At 43.8% G+C, this 13,007-nt stretch overlaps 1 pseudogene; it reads right to left on the reverse strand.

Annotated features, from left to right (window-relative positions):
* Positions 1–3,863: 3,863 nt before the first annotated feature.
* Positions 3,864–11,776, reverse strand: LOC139377436 (hippocampus abundant transcript 1 protein-like; annotated as a pseudogene).
* Positions 11,777–13,007: the final 1,231 nt, after the last annotated feature.

The raw sequence follows: 13,007 nt of genomic DNA on the forward strand, positions 1-13,007 counted from the left end.
CCGTCTTTCGGATGGGACGTTAAAACGGGTGTCCTGACTCTCTGAGGTCATTAAAGATCCCATGGCACTTATCGTAAGAGTAGGGGTGTTAACCCCGGTGTCCTGTCTAAATTACCAATCTGGCCCTCAAACCATCACGGTCACCTAATAATCCTCAGTTTACAATTGGCTCATTCATCCCCCTCCTCTCCCCTGTAACTATTCCCCAGGTCGTTGCTGCAAATGAGAACATGTTCTCAGTCAACTTACCTGGTAAAATAACGGATAAATAAAATAAAAACCTAATGATATTATTCCAGACTGTTGCAAATATCAGTGCTCACATTGATTCCCAATAGTATAAAGCAGTTCATAGTAGTCATACTGATCTAGGAATAGGTCCATATACTCTGTTATCTATTATACTCAAAACAGATCCTAGATCAGAACTCCTACTCTGAGATGCTTTGTGAATACATACAGTACCAGTCAAAAGTTTGGAAACACCTACTCATTCAAGGTTTTTATTTATTTTTTACTATTTTCTACATTGTAGAATAATAGAAGACATCAAAACGATGAAATAACACATATGGAATCATGTAGTAACAACAAAAAAAAGTTAAACAAATCAAATTATATTTTAGATTTGAGACTCTTCAATGTAGCCACCCTTTGCCTTGATGACAGCTTTGCACTCTTGGCATTCTCTCAACTAGCTTCACCTGGAATGCTTTTCCAACAATCTTGAGGAGTTCCCACATATGCTGAGCACTTGTTGGATGCTTATCCTTCACTCTGCGGTCCAACTCATCCCAAGCCATCTCAAATGGGTTGAGATCGGTGATTGTGGAGGCCAGGTCATCTGATGTATCGCTCCATCACTCTCCTTTTTGTTCAAATAACCCTTACACAGCCCAGAGGTGTGTTTTGGGTCATTGTCCTGTTAAAAAACAAATGACTGTCCCACTAAGCGCAAACCAGATGGGATGACGTACTGCTGCAGAATGCTGTGGTAGCCATGCTGGTTAAGTGTGTCTTGAATTCAAAATAAGAATCATACAGCGTCACCAGGAAAGCACCCCCACGCTTCAATGGTGGGAACCACACATGTGGAGATCATCCGTTCACCTACTCTGCGTCTCACAAAGACACCATGGTTGGAACCAAAAATCTCAAAGTTTGACTCATCAGACCAAAGGACAGATTTCCATTGCTCATGTTTGTTGGCCCTAGCAAGTCTCTTCTTATTATTAGTGTCCCTTCTGTGTCTGTTACTTGAACTCTGTGAAGCATTTATTTGGGCTGCAATGAGAGGTGCAGTTAACTCTAATGAACTTCTGCAGCAAAGGTAACTCTGGGTCTTCCTTTCCTGTGGCAGTCCTCATGACTGTTTCATCATAGCGCTTGATGGTATTCGAGCTGTTCTTGCAATAATATGGACATGGTATTTTACCAAATAGGACTATCTTCTCTATATCATTGGAGCTGTGCTTTGGGCCATTGTCCTGTTGTAGGAGGAAATTGGCTCCAATTAAGCGTCGTCCACAGGGTATGGCATGGTGTTGCAAAATGGAGTGATAGCCTTCGTTCTTCAAGATCCCTTTTACCTTGTACAAATCTCCAACTTTACCACCACCAAAGCACCCCCAGACCATCACATCGCCTCCACCATGCTTGACAGATGGCGTCAAGCACACCTTCAGCAGCTTTTCATTTTTTCTCACGAATGTTCTTCTTGTGATCCGAACACCTCAAACTTAGATTTGTCTGTCCATAACACCTCTTTCCAATCTTCCTCTGTCCAGTGTCTGTGTTCTTTTGCCCATCTTTTATTTTTATTGGCCGGTCTGAGATATGGCCTTTTCTTTGCAACTGGCTAGAAGGCCTCTTTCACTGTTGACGTTGAGACTCGTTGAGACTGGTGTTGTACGAGATCTTCGGTTTCTTGACGATTTCTCACATGGAACAGCCTTCATTTCTCAGAACAAGAATAGACCGACGAGTTTGAGAAGGAAGTTGTTTGTTTCTGGCCATTTTGGGCCTGTAATTGAACGCACAAATGCTGATGCTCCAGATATTCAACTAGTATAAAGAATGCCGGTTGCATTGCTGCTTTAATCAGGACAACAGTTTTCAGCTTTGCTAAAATAATCGCAAAAGGGTTTTCTAATGATCAATTAGCCTTTTAAAATTATTAACTTAGATTAGCTAACACAACGTGCCAATGGAACACAGGAGTGATGGTTGCTGATAATGGGCCTCTGTACACCTATGTAGATATTCCATAATGACCACAAACTTTTGAACGGTAGTGTACATATACACTAAACAAAATGTTTCATGAGCTGAAATAAAAGATCCCATAAATGTTCCATATATAGAAAAAGCTTATTTTTATTAAATTCTCTGCACAAATGTGTTTACATCCCTGTTAGTGAGCTCCAATAGGAGTGATAGCAACAATTACAGACCCACGTCAGACAACAGTCTTCATACAGGTTGTTGTAATATATTAATATGGAGACAACATCGCCAATATTTTCCTGGAATAAAAACTTGAAGCACCACTAGTCTTAAGTGTGAGAACACAGAAAAAAAATACAACGCAAAACCATACTGTCTGTCTGTCTGGTATGCTAATGTATGGCAGATAGGTAAACATTGAAAAACTTCTCTGACTAATAAAATGGTCTCTCTACACACATACACTCATACACACTTCTCTCAGGAAATTGTCCTATGGATAGGTAGCACCTCTTAGATGGATCTAAAGATGTTCCACTTTCCTCATGTTCTACATTGTCTGCATCCTAAATTCCTTTATAGTGCACTACATTTTGTCAAAGGTTGTGCACTATAAAGGGAATAGGGTGCCATTTGGAACGCATCCAGTAGCTTCTCTCCCAACTAAACACACACTGAGGCAGACATGCTTTCTGTTCTTACGTATTAAGACATAAAATCAGACAAGTCACAACAAAAGTTTGTTAGCTTTAAATTGGCCATTAGAGTAGAGCTCGAGCTGTAGCTACTGTTACCATTGTTGACTTACTCTCTTCGGACAAAGAACATTGTGGTTGTTGCCACAGATTGGGCTGCTTGCCTACAGAGGAAATAGAATCATCGGTTAAATTGCAAATGCCACCACATTCCCTATATTGTGCACTTCTTTTGACCTGAGCCGTAGTGGATCTCTGGCAGTACAAGCCAAGCCTGTACATCACATCCTCCTTTATCCTCATCCTGTTACTGCTTCTCAGGACTCGCTCAGGACAGAGATCAGCTCAACATAACACATACAGTGGGGCAAAAAAGTATTTAGTCAGCCACCAATTGTGCAAGTTCTCCCACTTAAAAAGATGAGAGAGGCCTGTAATTTTCATCATAGGTACACTTCAACTATGACAGACAAAATTAGGAAAAAAAATCCAGAAAATCACATTGTAGGATTTTTAATGAATTTGCACAATTGGTGGCTGACTAAATTATTTTTTGCCCCACTCTACCTCCCCCCAGCGCTAACCATCCCCTCTCTATCTTCCCTCCATCTCCTTCCTCCCTCTCTCAGGGCCTTCGGGAACTCCTTACACCACACTCAGGTGTTCAGACTTCAGAGGACAGCCCACAAGGTTCTCCGACACACACACACACACACACACACACACACACACACACACACACACACACACACACACACACACACACACACACACACACACACACACACACACACACACACACACACACACACACACACACACACACACACACACACACACACCCCTTCTCGGCTCTCAGAAGAAGCCACTCTTATCTGGATACGTGTGTGCAAGAGCGTGTGAATATATATAGAACAGTTTGTTTGTAACGGTTAACTTGTTTGTTCATGGGGGCAGGTGTGGTTTGTTAATGCCATCGGGCTGGTGTTATACACAACTGTCATCCAGTAGTGGCTCCTTGCCCTCTGCCCCGCTACTGGGAGGGCTGTGTGAGTGGCTCTGGGCTACGCTGCTGTATTTCTTGTAGCCTCCCGGTTGGACCCCCGGGCCACCGTACTCTGGGATGAATAGGGCTACTAACAAGGAGAGTAGTACGGAGCACGCCCCAAACAGGAAGGGAGGGCCGGGGATGATGGAACTCTGGAGTCAGAGCGAGAATACATATGTGATTGTTAGTAAATGTGTGAGTTTGTTGCTTTATTCACACTATAGGGCCAACCTGATCTGTACTGCACTGGGCTCAGACATCTTCTTTTTACATTGTCCTTTCATCCCTTCTATGGTGGAGAGATAACCAGGCCAGCCCAGAACAACTCAACTTGTATTGGCCCTATTGTGTGAATTAGGGTTGTGTGTGTGTGTGTCCTGTCCTTCCTAGTCTCACATCGTCCGTGGGGTTGGCTGAGGGATTGAGTGTGTATGTGTCCTGTCGTCACTGGTCTCACCTCGTCTGTGGGGTTGGCCATTTTGGGCTTGGGTTCTTTCCCAGGGCTGTCTACTGCGTCCAGATCAGTCAGCTAGATCAACATTAGTTTTTAATTCGTAAACAAGGAAATAAGCCTACTTTATTTCAGTTATACGGAATGATTGTCAAATAGATAAAAATCGCCGTTAGTCCGCCCAAAAAGTAGGATTAAGTTGTTTCCGATGATAATACCCACCAGAGGGCAAAATTATTAAAAAAATGCTTGATACAGTAGCAAGCAGGATTAAGGTAACAGAGAGCGGTAATGAGGTGACCAATAAAGATTGCAATTGAGATAAGCTGTGCGGGTGAATTTAGCTCATATTGACGGTGTAACGAGAGATCTGCTGGCGATAATCTGGTGGCCATCGATGGTTGCAATAGACCCAAAGGCTTTATAGGGCATTCATAACACCTTCACAAGGACGAGATGAACGCTTCAGAAATCATTTATAAGCTCACCATTGGGGTTGAAATCTTTAGAGCAAGTAGCCTATACTATGCATTGTATATTATATAGACAAACATTTCAGATCTGAAAAAAAGGGGGACAATTTCTGATTAGGGCAGTCGTATGTGGTAGTAGTAGCTCCCCCTGCTGGTCTGAGTCTGCGTTGCGAGACAGGATGGCACTAATAGCTGGGAAGGTGATGCTAGACACCGCTCCTGCTGCCCACATCATCCTAACGAGAGAGAGAAAACACAATTCCATTTTCCCGACCATTTGCATGTGTGTGTGTGCGCCGAGAGACACCTCAGCTCAAACCAAACAATCGCCGTAGAAAAATGTGGTTTTCGTTTGAGGTAATTCTTTAACAAAGTATTTTCCAACTCCGGAGAGGAATCAGCAGGCAACAAATCAGACTGTACACACACAGTACACTGAAAAGGTCATATAGTCAGGAGGTGGAAACATGGAAATCCTCCTCACAGACTGATATCACAGAGACAGGACTAATCTGGCCTGTATTCAACCTCTCTTCAATGCATCTATCAGAGTCAACACTAACAACAGTAACCATAATAAGACAACATTCAGAGCATCAGGACTGCATCAGGACTACTTTCTTTCCCCTGTCCTCTCAGTCGCCTGGTTCAAACCATTAACAGTAGATTAGTGTTAAAGCCAGAACAATAAAGTCAAATCAACTGTCCTCTGCTGACCCCATGATAAAGGATCCTCGCAGTGTGACCTGTTCAGTGCTGTGGATCATTGGGGTACACTAGATACAATGCTCTGGTCAGTGAACTGTATTCTTGTTGGTGTTCTGCTGCGCTCTAATGGCCTGACAGGATAGCGCTGTTTAATGCAACACAATATACTTTGTCAACTCATGAAATTGTATTCCCATTTCATTTTGAGTTGATTAGAAGAAAAGAAAGCCATGTCTGCTCACTGTCTGCTGACTGCTCCACAAAACGTGGTGATTAAAGGGGTTATTGTGACCAATATGTTATTGTAAGGCCTGGGTCAAGATTAGTGATAGGGACAGTACATTAAAAGGTAGTTGGTACTGACCATGGTTGTGATCCGAAGCCGTACCAGGCCAGCTGTAATATCTGGAAGCCCAGGCCCAGTAGGATGGTGTTCTTATTCGCTATGGAGCGCATCAGGATCCCGAGAACCACCGTCTGACACAGAGAACACAGCAGGTAATCTATCGATCAATCATTTATTTATTACAGATATGTCAACAACTCTAGGACTTCCGAAAAGACATCACAACCTAAGTCAAAGAAAACTGTATAACAAGTATCAAAAGGTCACCAACCTGAGCCACGATGGAGAGGATGCCCACCACAGCGATGAAGGCTGCAACTGTCTCTGACCTGAACCTTATCACCTGGGGAGAATATACGCCAACCCAGACAGAAAGATCACATCAGTGACTCAACCCACTCAAGTGACGCACCCCTGCTAGGGACAGCATGAAAGAGCACCAGTAGGCCAGTGACTCAGCCCCTGTAATAGGGTTAGAGGCAGAGAATCCCAGTGGAAAGAGGGGAACCGGCCAGGCAGAGACAGCAAGGCGGTTCGTTGCTCCAGAGCCTTTCCGTTCACCTTCACACTCCTGGGCCAGACTACAGCATGATCAATATACAGCTGGGGACAACAAAAGGAGAGTCAAAATGTGCCAGTTATTCCATGGCCTGCATACTCAGACATTTCATCCATATAGCATGTTTGGGATGCTCTGGATCGATGTGTATGACACGGGGCTGTGCATTATCATGCTGGTGACGGCGATGGATGAATGGCACTACAATGGGCCTCAGTATCTCGTCACGGTATGTCTGTGCATTCAAATTGCCATCGCTAAAATGTAATTGTGTTTGTTGTCCGTAGCTTATGCCGGTCCATACCATAACCCCACCGCCACCATGGGGCACCCTGTTCAATGTTGACATCAGCAAACCGCTCACCCACACAACGCCAAAAACGCTGTCTGCCATCTGCCCGGTACAGTTGAAACCGGGATTAATCTGTGAAGATCACACTTCTCCAGCATGCCAGTGGCCATCGAAGGTGAGCATTTGCCCACTGAAGTCAGTTACATGCCTAACTGCAGTCAGGTCAAGACCCTGGTGAGGACGACGAGCACACAGATGAGCTTCCCTTTCTGACAGTTTGTGCAGAAATTCTTCAGTCGTGCAAACCCACAGTTTCATCAGCTGTCTGGGGTGGCTGATCTAAGACGATTCCACAGGTGAAGAAGCCGGATGTGGAGGTACTGGGACGGCTTGGTTACAGGTGATCTGAGTTTGTGAGGCCGGTTGGACGTACTGCCAAATTCTCTAAAACTACATTGGTGGCGACTTATTGTAAAGAAATTAACATTAATTTCTCTGGCAACAGCTCTGGTGAACATTCCTGCACTCTCCCTCAAAACTTGAGACATCTGTGGCATTGTGTTGTGTTAATTTTCCCGAGCACAAGGTGCACCTGTGCGCCTAATGATCACGCTGTTTAATCAGCTTCTTGATATGCCACACCTGTCAGGTGGATGGATTATCTTGGCAAAGGAGAAATGCTCACTAACAGGGATGTAGACAAATGTATCTGATCTCAACCCAATTGAGATGGTTTGGGATGAGTTGGACCGTGAAGGAAAAGCAGCCAACAAGTGCTCAGCATATGTGGGAACTCCTTCAAGACTGTTGGTGAAGCTGGTTGAGAATGCCAAGAGTGTGCAAAGCGATCATCAAGGCAAACGGTGGCTACTTCAAAGAATGGAATCACATGGAATCATGTAGTAACCAAAAGTGTTCAACAAATCAAAATATGTATGTATGTATGTAAATATACACATATATATGGCAGCTTCATTAAACCCACTAAACACCAGTCTCAACGTCAAAGTGACTCCGGGATGCTGGCCTTCTAGTCAGAGTTGCAAAGAAAAGATTTAGAAGAAAGTTCTTTGTTTCTGGCCATTATGAGCCTGTAATCGAACCCACAAATGCTAATGCTCCAGATACTCAACTAGTCCAAAGGCCAGTTGTATTGCTTCTTTAATCAGAACAACAGTTTTCAGCTGTGCTGATATAATTGCAAATGGGTTTTCTAATTATCAATTAGCCTTTTAAAATGATAAACTTGGATTAGCTAACACAACGTGGCATTGGAACACAGGAGTGATCGTTGCTGATAATGGGCCTCTGTACGCCTATGTAGATATTCCATAAAAAATTAGCCGCTTCCAGCTACAATAGTCATTTACTACATTAAGAATGTCTACACTGTATTTCTGATCAATTTATTAAGTTATTCAAAAAATTGACAAAAAAAAGAAGTGCTTTTCTTTGAAAAACAAGGACCTTTCTAAGTGACCCCAAACTTTCGCACACGCGCGCCCACGGTCAGTTCCAATACCATATTTACAATGTGCAGGGATTCTGGAGTGATAAGGATAGAAAGCTATGTACAATGTTACATTTTACATATATTTAATAATTAATAAAAAATGAAAAGCTGGAATGTCTTGAGTAAATAAGCATTCAACCCCTTTGTTATTGCAAGACTAAATAAGTTCAGGAGTAAAAACGTGCTTAACAAGGCACATATAAGTTGTCAGCAATTTTGATGAGTCGTGCATGGCCACGCAATCGTGGGTGAACAGGGAGTACAGGAGGGGACTAAGCACACACCCCTGTCAGAGTTGCGGTGGTGATGTTGCCTACCCTCACCACCTGGGGTAGGCCTGTCAGGAAGTCCAAGATTAAGTTACAGAGGGAGGTGTTCAGTCCCAGGTCCTAAGCTTGGTGACGAGCTTGGAGGGATCAATGTTGTTGAACGCTGAGCTGTAGTCAATGAACACCATTCTCACATAGGTATTCCTCTTATAAGGGTGGATGAAGGCAATGTGGAGTACAATTGGGATTGCGTCGTTTATGGATCTGTTGGGGCGGTACACAAATTGGAATGGGTCTAGGGTGTCTGGGATGATGTGTACCATAACCAGCCTTTCAAAGTACTTCATGATTACATATGTGAGTGCTACAGGGCGGAAATCCTTGTGCCATGCTGCCTTAGAGTTCTTGGGAACAGGAATGATGTTGGTCAGTTTAAAACGTGTGGGGATTACAGACTGGGACAAGGAGAGGTTGAAAATGACCTGCGCATGCTGAGAATGCGCCCTAGATTACTGTTCGGCCCCCTGCCTTGACAGTGCTCACCTGATTAAAGACTTCACTCACGTTGACCTTGGAGAGCGAGAACATACAGTCCTCCGGGTCGGTGGGGGCCCTCACGCACAGCGTTTTTATTGTCGAAGTGTGCATAAAATGCATTGAGTTCGTCTGGCAGATCACGGCTGGGTTTTCCTTTCTAATCAGTAATAGACTGAAGCTCCTGTTACAGGCGTAGAAGCCTGTGTAATATGATTCCACTTTATTCCTATATGGCCCTTTTACTCGTTTTAGGACTCTGCGAAGGCCGTAGCGGGACTTCTTATACTTGTTCCTGCCCTCAGTCATAACCTTAGGGTTGTCTGCGATAGCCCTGTCCTTTAGTCTAGCACCAACCTCGGTGTTAATCCAGGGTTTTTTAATTGGGGAAGCAGCGAATCTTCAATGTGGGGACAACGTTGCGGAACGGATGTTCTTAGCTCGTCGATGTAATCGGTCGGAGTCTCAAAACATAATCCAATCAGCGCTAAAAAAGCAGTCCTGTAGCATAATCTCTGATTTTGATGACCATTTATTTTCTCAATGGAGCGAGTCACTGGTACTTCCTGTTTGAGCTCCTGCTTGTAAACTGTAGTGCTTTTTGAGGTCGGTTCGGTCTCAGTTTGATTATTAAAAAATAATAGCGGTTTTCGATGTATTTTATTTTATTTTTTACATTAAAAGCACTATGAATTGTGGGTTGAATGCTGTAACACAGAATAAAACAATTAATAAAAGTCCCATGATGATTATTCACATTACTTTAATAAAATAGTTCAGTTGTTGTGTATACTACATTTGTTTTATTTGATGACTGTTTAATTCAAAGTCATCTCATCTCTATAGAGCTGCTGCCTATGCTGTAGAGCTGCTGCCTTCAAAGTAAATAAGGCATACTTTTATGACTGTTGAATACCAACCATCAATCACTTAGATCATATATTTTCAGGTAGATATACCTTGGGAAGCAACAGTTGCTCTCTATATCACCTCATGATTGCGCATTCTTCTCTCTTCTGTAGCAGGTGTAAAAGAAACAGACCGGACAAGTATATGCACAGTGGATTATGGTCATTGTAGTTAGTTTAGCTCAAAAAACGTAACTATTTAGAATATTGGTCTGTTGGTAACAACAACTCCCTACTACATGTGCGCATTGAGCTCACAGAGAAAAATAGAACGAAATGGAATTCAAATTATTGAACCAACGTTGGTCAATTCGTTGTTTAAAAAAAACCTTAGCACTAGTAAACAGGAAGCAGGAGTCATGATCGGATTTGCAGAATGGGGGAAGAGTATATATACGTAAACCCATTGGGTCAAAAGTAGTGTCCTTTAAAGGGAATATTGTGCAATTTGAGACATAGACAGTGGGTCCGACTGGTTTTACTTGTTCTCTAACTGAGTAGTTCTCATTGGGACAGAACAGACCATGTTGTTGACACTAGAACAACAGTAGCCCAACTTGGCCACATTCTGAGGAAGTTAAGTTGGAAAAAGGAGTTGAGGCAATCCAACAAACTCCCCCAGTCAGTGAATTTACAGATATGACCACATTGTGGTATTTTTGTACTCTGAACTTTTGTGGGTGAAAACACAAGGTTTTCTCTCAACTAGAAATGTGCTAATGAATCACTGAATCTACTCTCCAAAATATGCTATTCAAAACACCTGCTAACACTGTGCATGCAAACATACTGCCGTTTACAACTTCTCCAACTGTCCCACTGGTTACAGAAATATAGGGGGTAGGGTTGAGACTAGGAGTTGGTTTGGTTCTGGTGAGTACCTGTCTACCTCTAGGAGGAGATGCCTAGGGGGTAGCAGTGCTTGACTTGGACTGCACTGTTTATATTTAGGTGCAGGAGTTCTATAATACTTTTGAGCTAATATTCTATAAGAACAGGAGCTCAAGCAGTAGAACATTTGAGGGGCTCAGCTCCGATGAGCTCTTGCCCAATTTGAGGCTTAAGGGTTAGAGGAAGAAGCTAGAGTACTGTTCGCCCTCAGGGAGGTAAGGCGTTAGGGTTTAGAGGATGAGGTTAGGGGGTAGGGTGTATTTGGGATCAGCACTTGTCTAAGATAGAGGAAGAAGCTGGAGTACTGTCCTGCCTCAGGCAGGTAAGACAGGAACTGTGATGCAGATGAGAAGCACCGTGGAGTCCTGGCCCACCTTACGCAAAGACTGGAGGGGAGACGAGAAACACAACACATTAGATTCACATTCATTTTATTGCCACACAAACACTGATTGGTTGTCCTGTTCCCAAGAGATGGGGGCTCCACTCAGGCAGAGTAGTATCTAAGAGTACATTCTAGTATACTACAGGTCAATACTGAGAAGGGGTCTATCCGTGCCAAGGTGATAAGAGCTCCCCAGGAGGTCAAAGTACAGTAGTATAATATAGTATAGTCAGTTATAGTACTATAGTATAGCATAGTACTCACAGTGACAGGGTCAGCCTGCTCCCAGGATATGGGTGCCCAGGATATGGGTGCTCCCCAGGAGGCAGTATAGTAAGCGTTAAGAATTCCCTTCACTGGAACTAGGGAGCCTAGCCCAAACCATGAAAAACAGCCCCAGACCATTATTGCTCCTCCACCAACCTTTACAGTTAGCACTATGCATTCGGGCAGGTAGCGTTGTTCTGGCATCCGCCAAACCCAGATGTGTCAGTCAGACCCAAATCCAGATAGCAGATGTTCTGAAAGAGCTGCAAAACCTGGACCCGTACAAATCAGCTGGGCTTGACAATCTGGACCCTCTATTTCTGAAACTATCCGCCGCCATTGTCGCAACCCCTATTACCAGCCTGTTCAACCTCTCTTTCATATCGTCTGAGATCCCCAAGGATTGGAAATCTGCCGCAGTCATCCCCCTCTTCAAAGGGGGAGACACCCTGGACACAAACTGTTACAGACCTATATCCATCCTGCCCTGCCTATCTAAGGTCTTCGAAAGCCAAGTCAACAAACAGGTCACTGACCATCTCGAATCCCACCGTACCTTCTCCGCTGTGCAATCTGGTTTCCGAGCCGGTCGCGGGTGCACCTCAGCCACGCTCAAGGTACTAAACGATATCATAACCGCCATCGATAAAAGACAGTACTGTGCAGCCGTCTTCATCGACCTTGCCAAGGCTTTCGACTCTGTCAATCACCATATTCTAATCGGCAGACTCAGTAGCCTCGGTTTTTCTGATGACTGCCTTGCCTGGTTCACCAACTACTTTGCAGACAGAGTTCAGTGTGTTTTGTCACTAAAGCACCTTATACCACCCACCACTGCAACCTGTATGCTCTAGTCGGCTGGCCCTCGCTACATATTCGTCGCCAGACCCACTGGCTCCAGGTCATCTACAAGTCCATGCTATCTCAGTTCACTGGTCACGATGGCAACACGCGCTCCAGCAGGTGTATCTCACTGATCATCCCTAAAGCCAACACCTCATTTGGCTGCCTTTCGTTCCAGTTCTCTGCTGCCTGTGACTGGAACGAATTGCAAAAATCGCTGAAGTTGGAGACTTTTATCTCCCTCACCAACTTCAAACATCTGCTATCTGAGCAGCTAACCGATCGCTGCAGCTGTACATAGTCTATCGGTAAATAGCCCACCCATTTTTACCTACCTCATCCCCATACTGTTTTTATTTATTTACTTTTCTGCTCTTTTGCACACCAATATCTCTACCTGTACATGACCATCTGATCATTTATCACTCCAGTGTTAATCTGCAAAATTGTAATTATTCGCCTACCTCCTCATGCCTTTTGCACACAATGTATATAGACTTTTTTCTACTGTGTTATTGACTTGTTAATTGTTTACTCCATGTGTAACTCTGTGTTGTCTGTTCACACTGCTATGCTTTATCTTGGCCAGGTCGCAGTTG

Source organism: Oncorhynchus clarkii, chromosome 20 (genome assembly GCF_045791955.1).
Source record: "Oncorhynchus clarkii lewisi isolate Uvic-CL-2024 chromosome 20, UVic_Ocla_1.0, whole genome shotgun sequence".
Classification (NCBI taxonomy): Eukaryota; Metazoa; Chordata; class Actinopteri; order Salmoniformes; family Salmonidae; genus Oncorhynchus; species Oncorhynchus clarkii.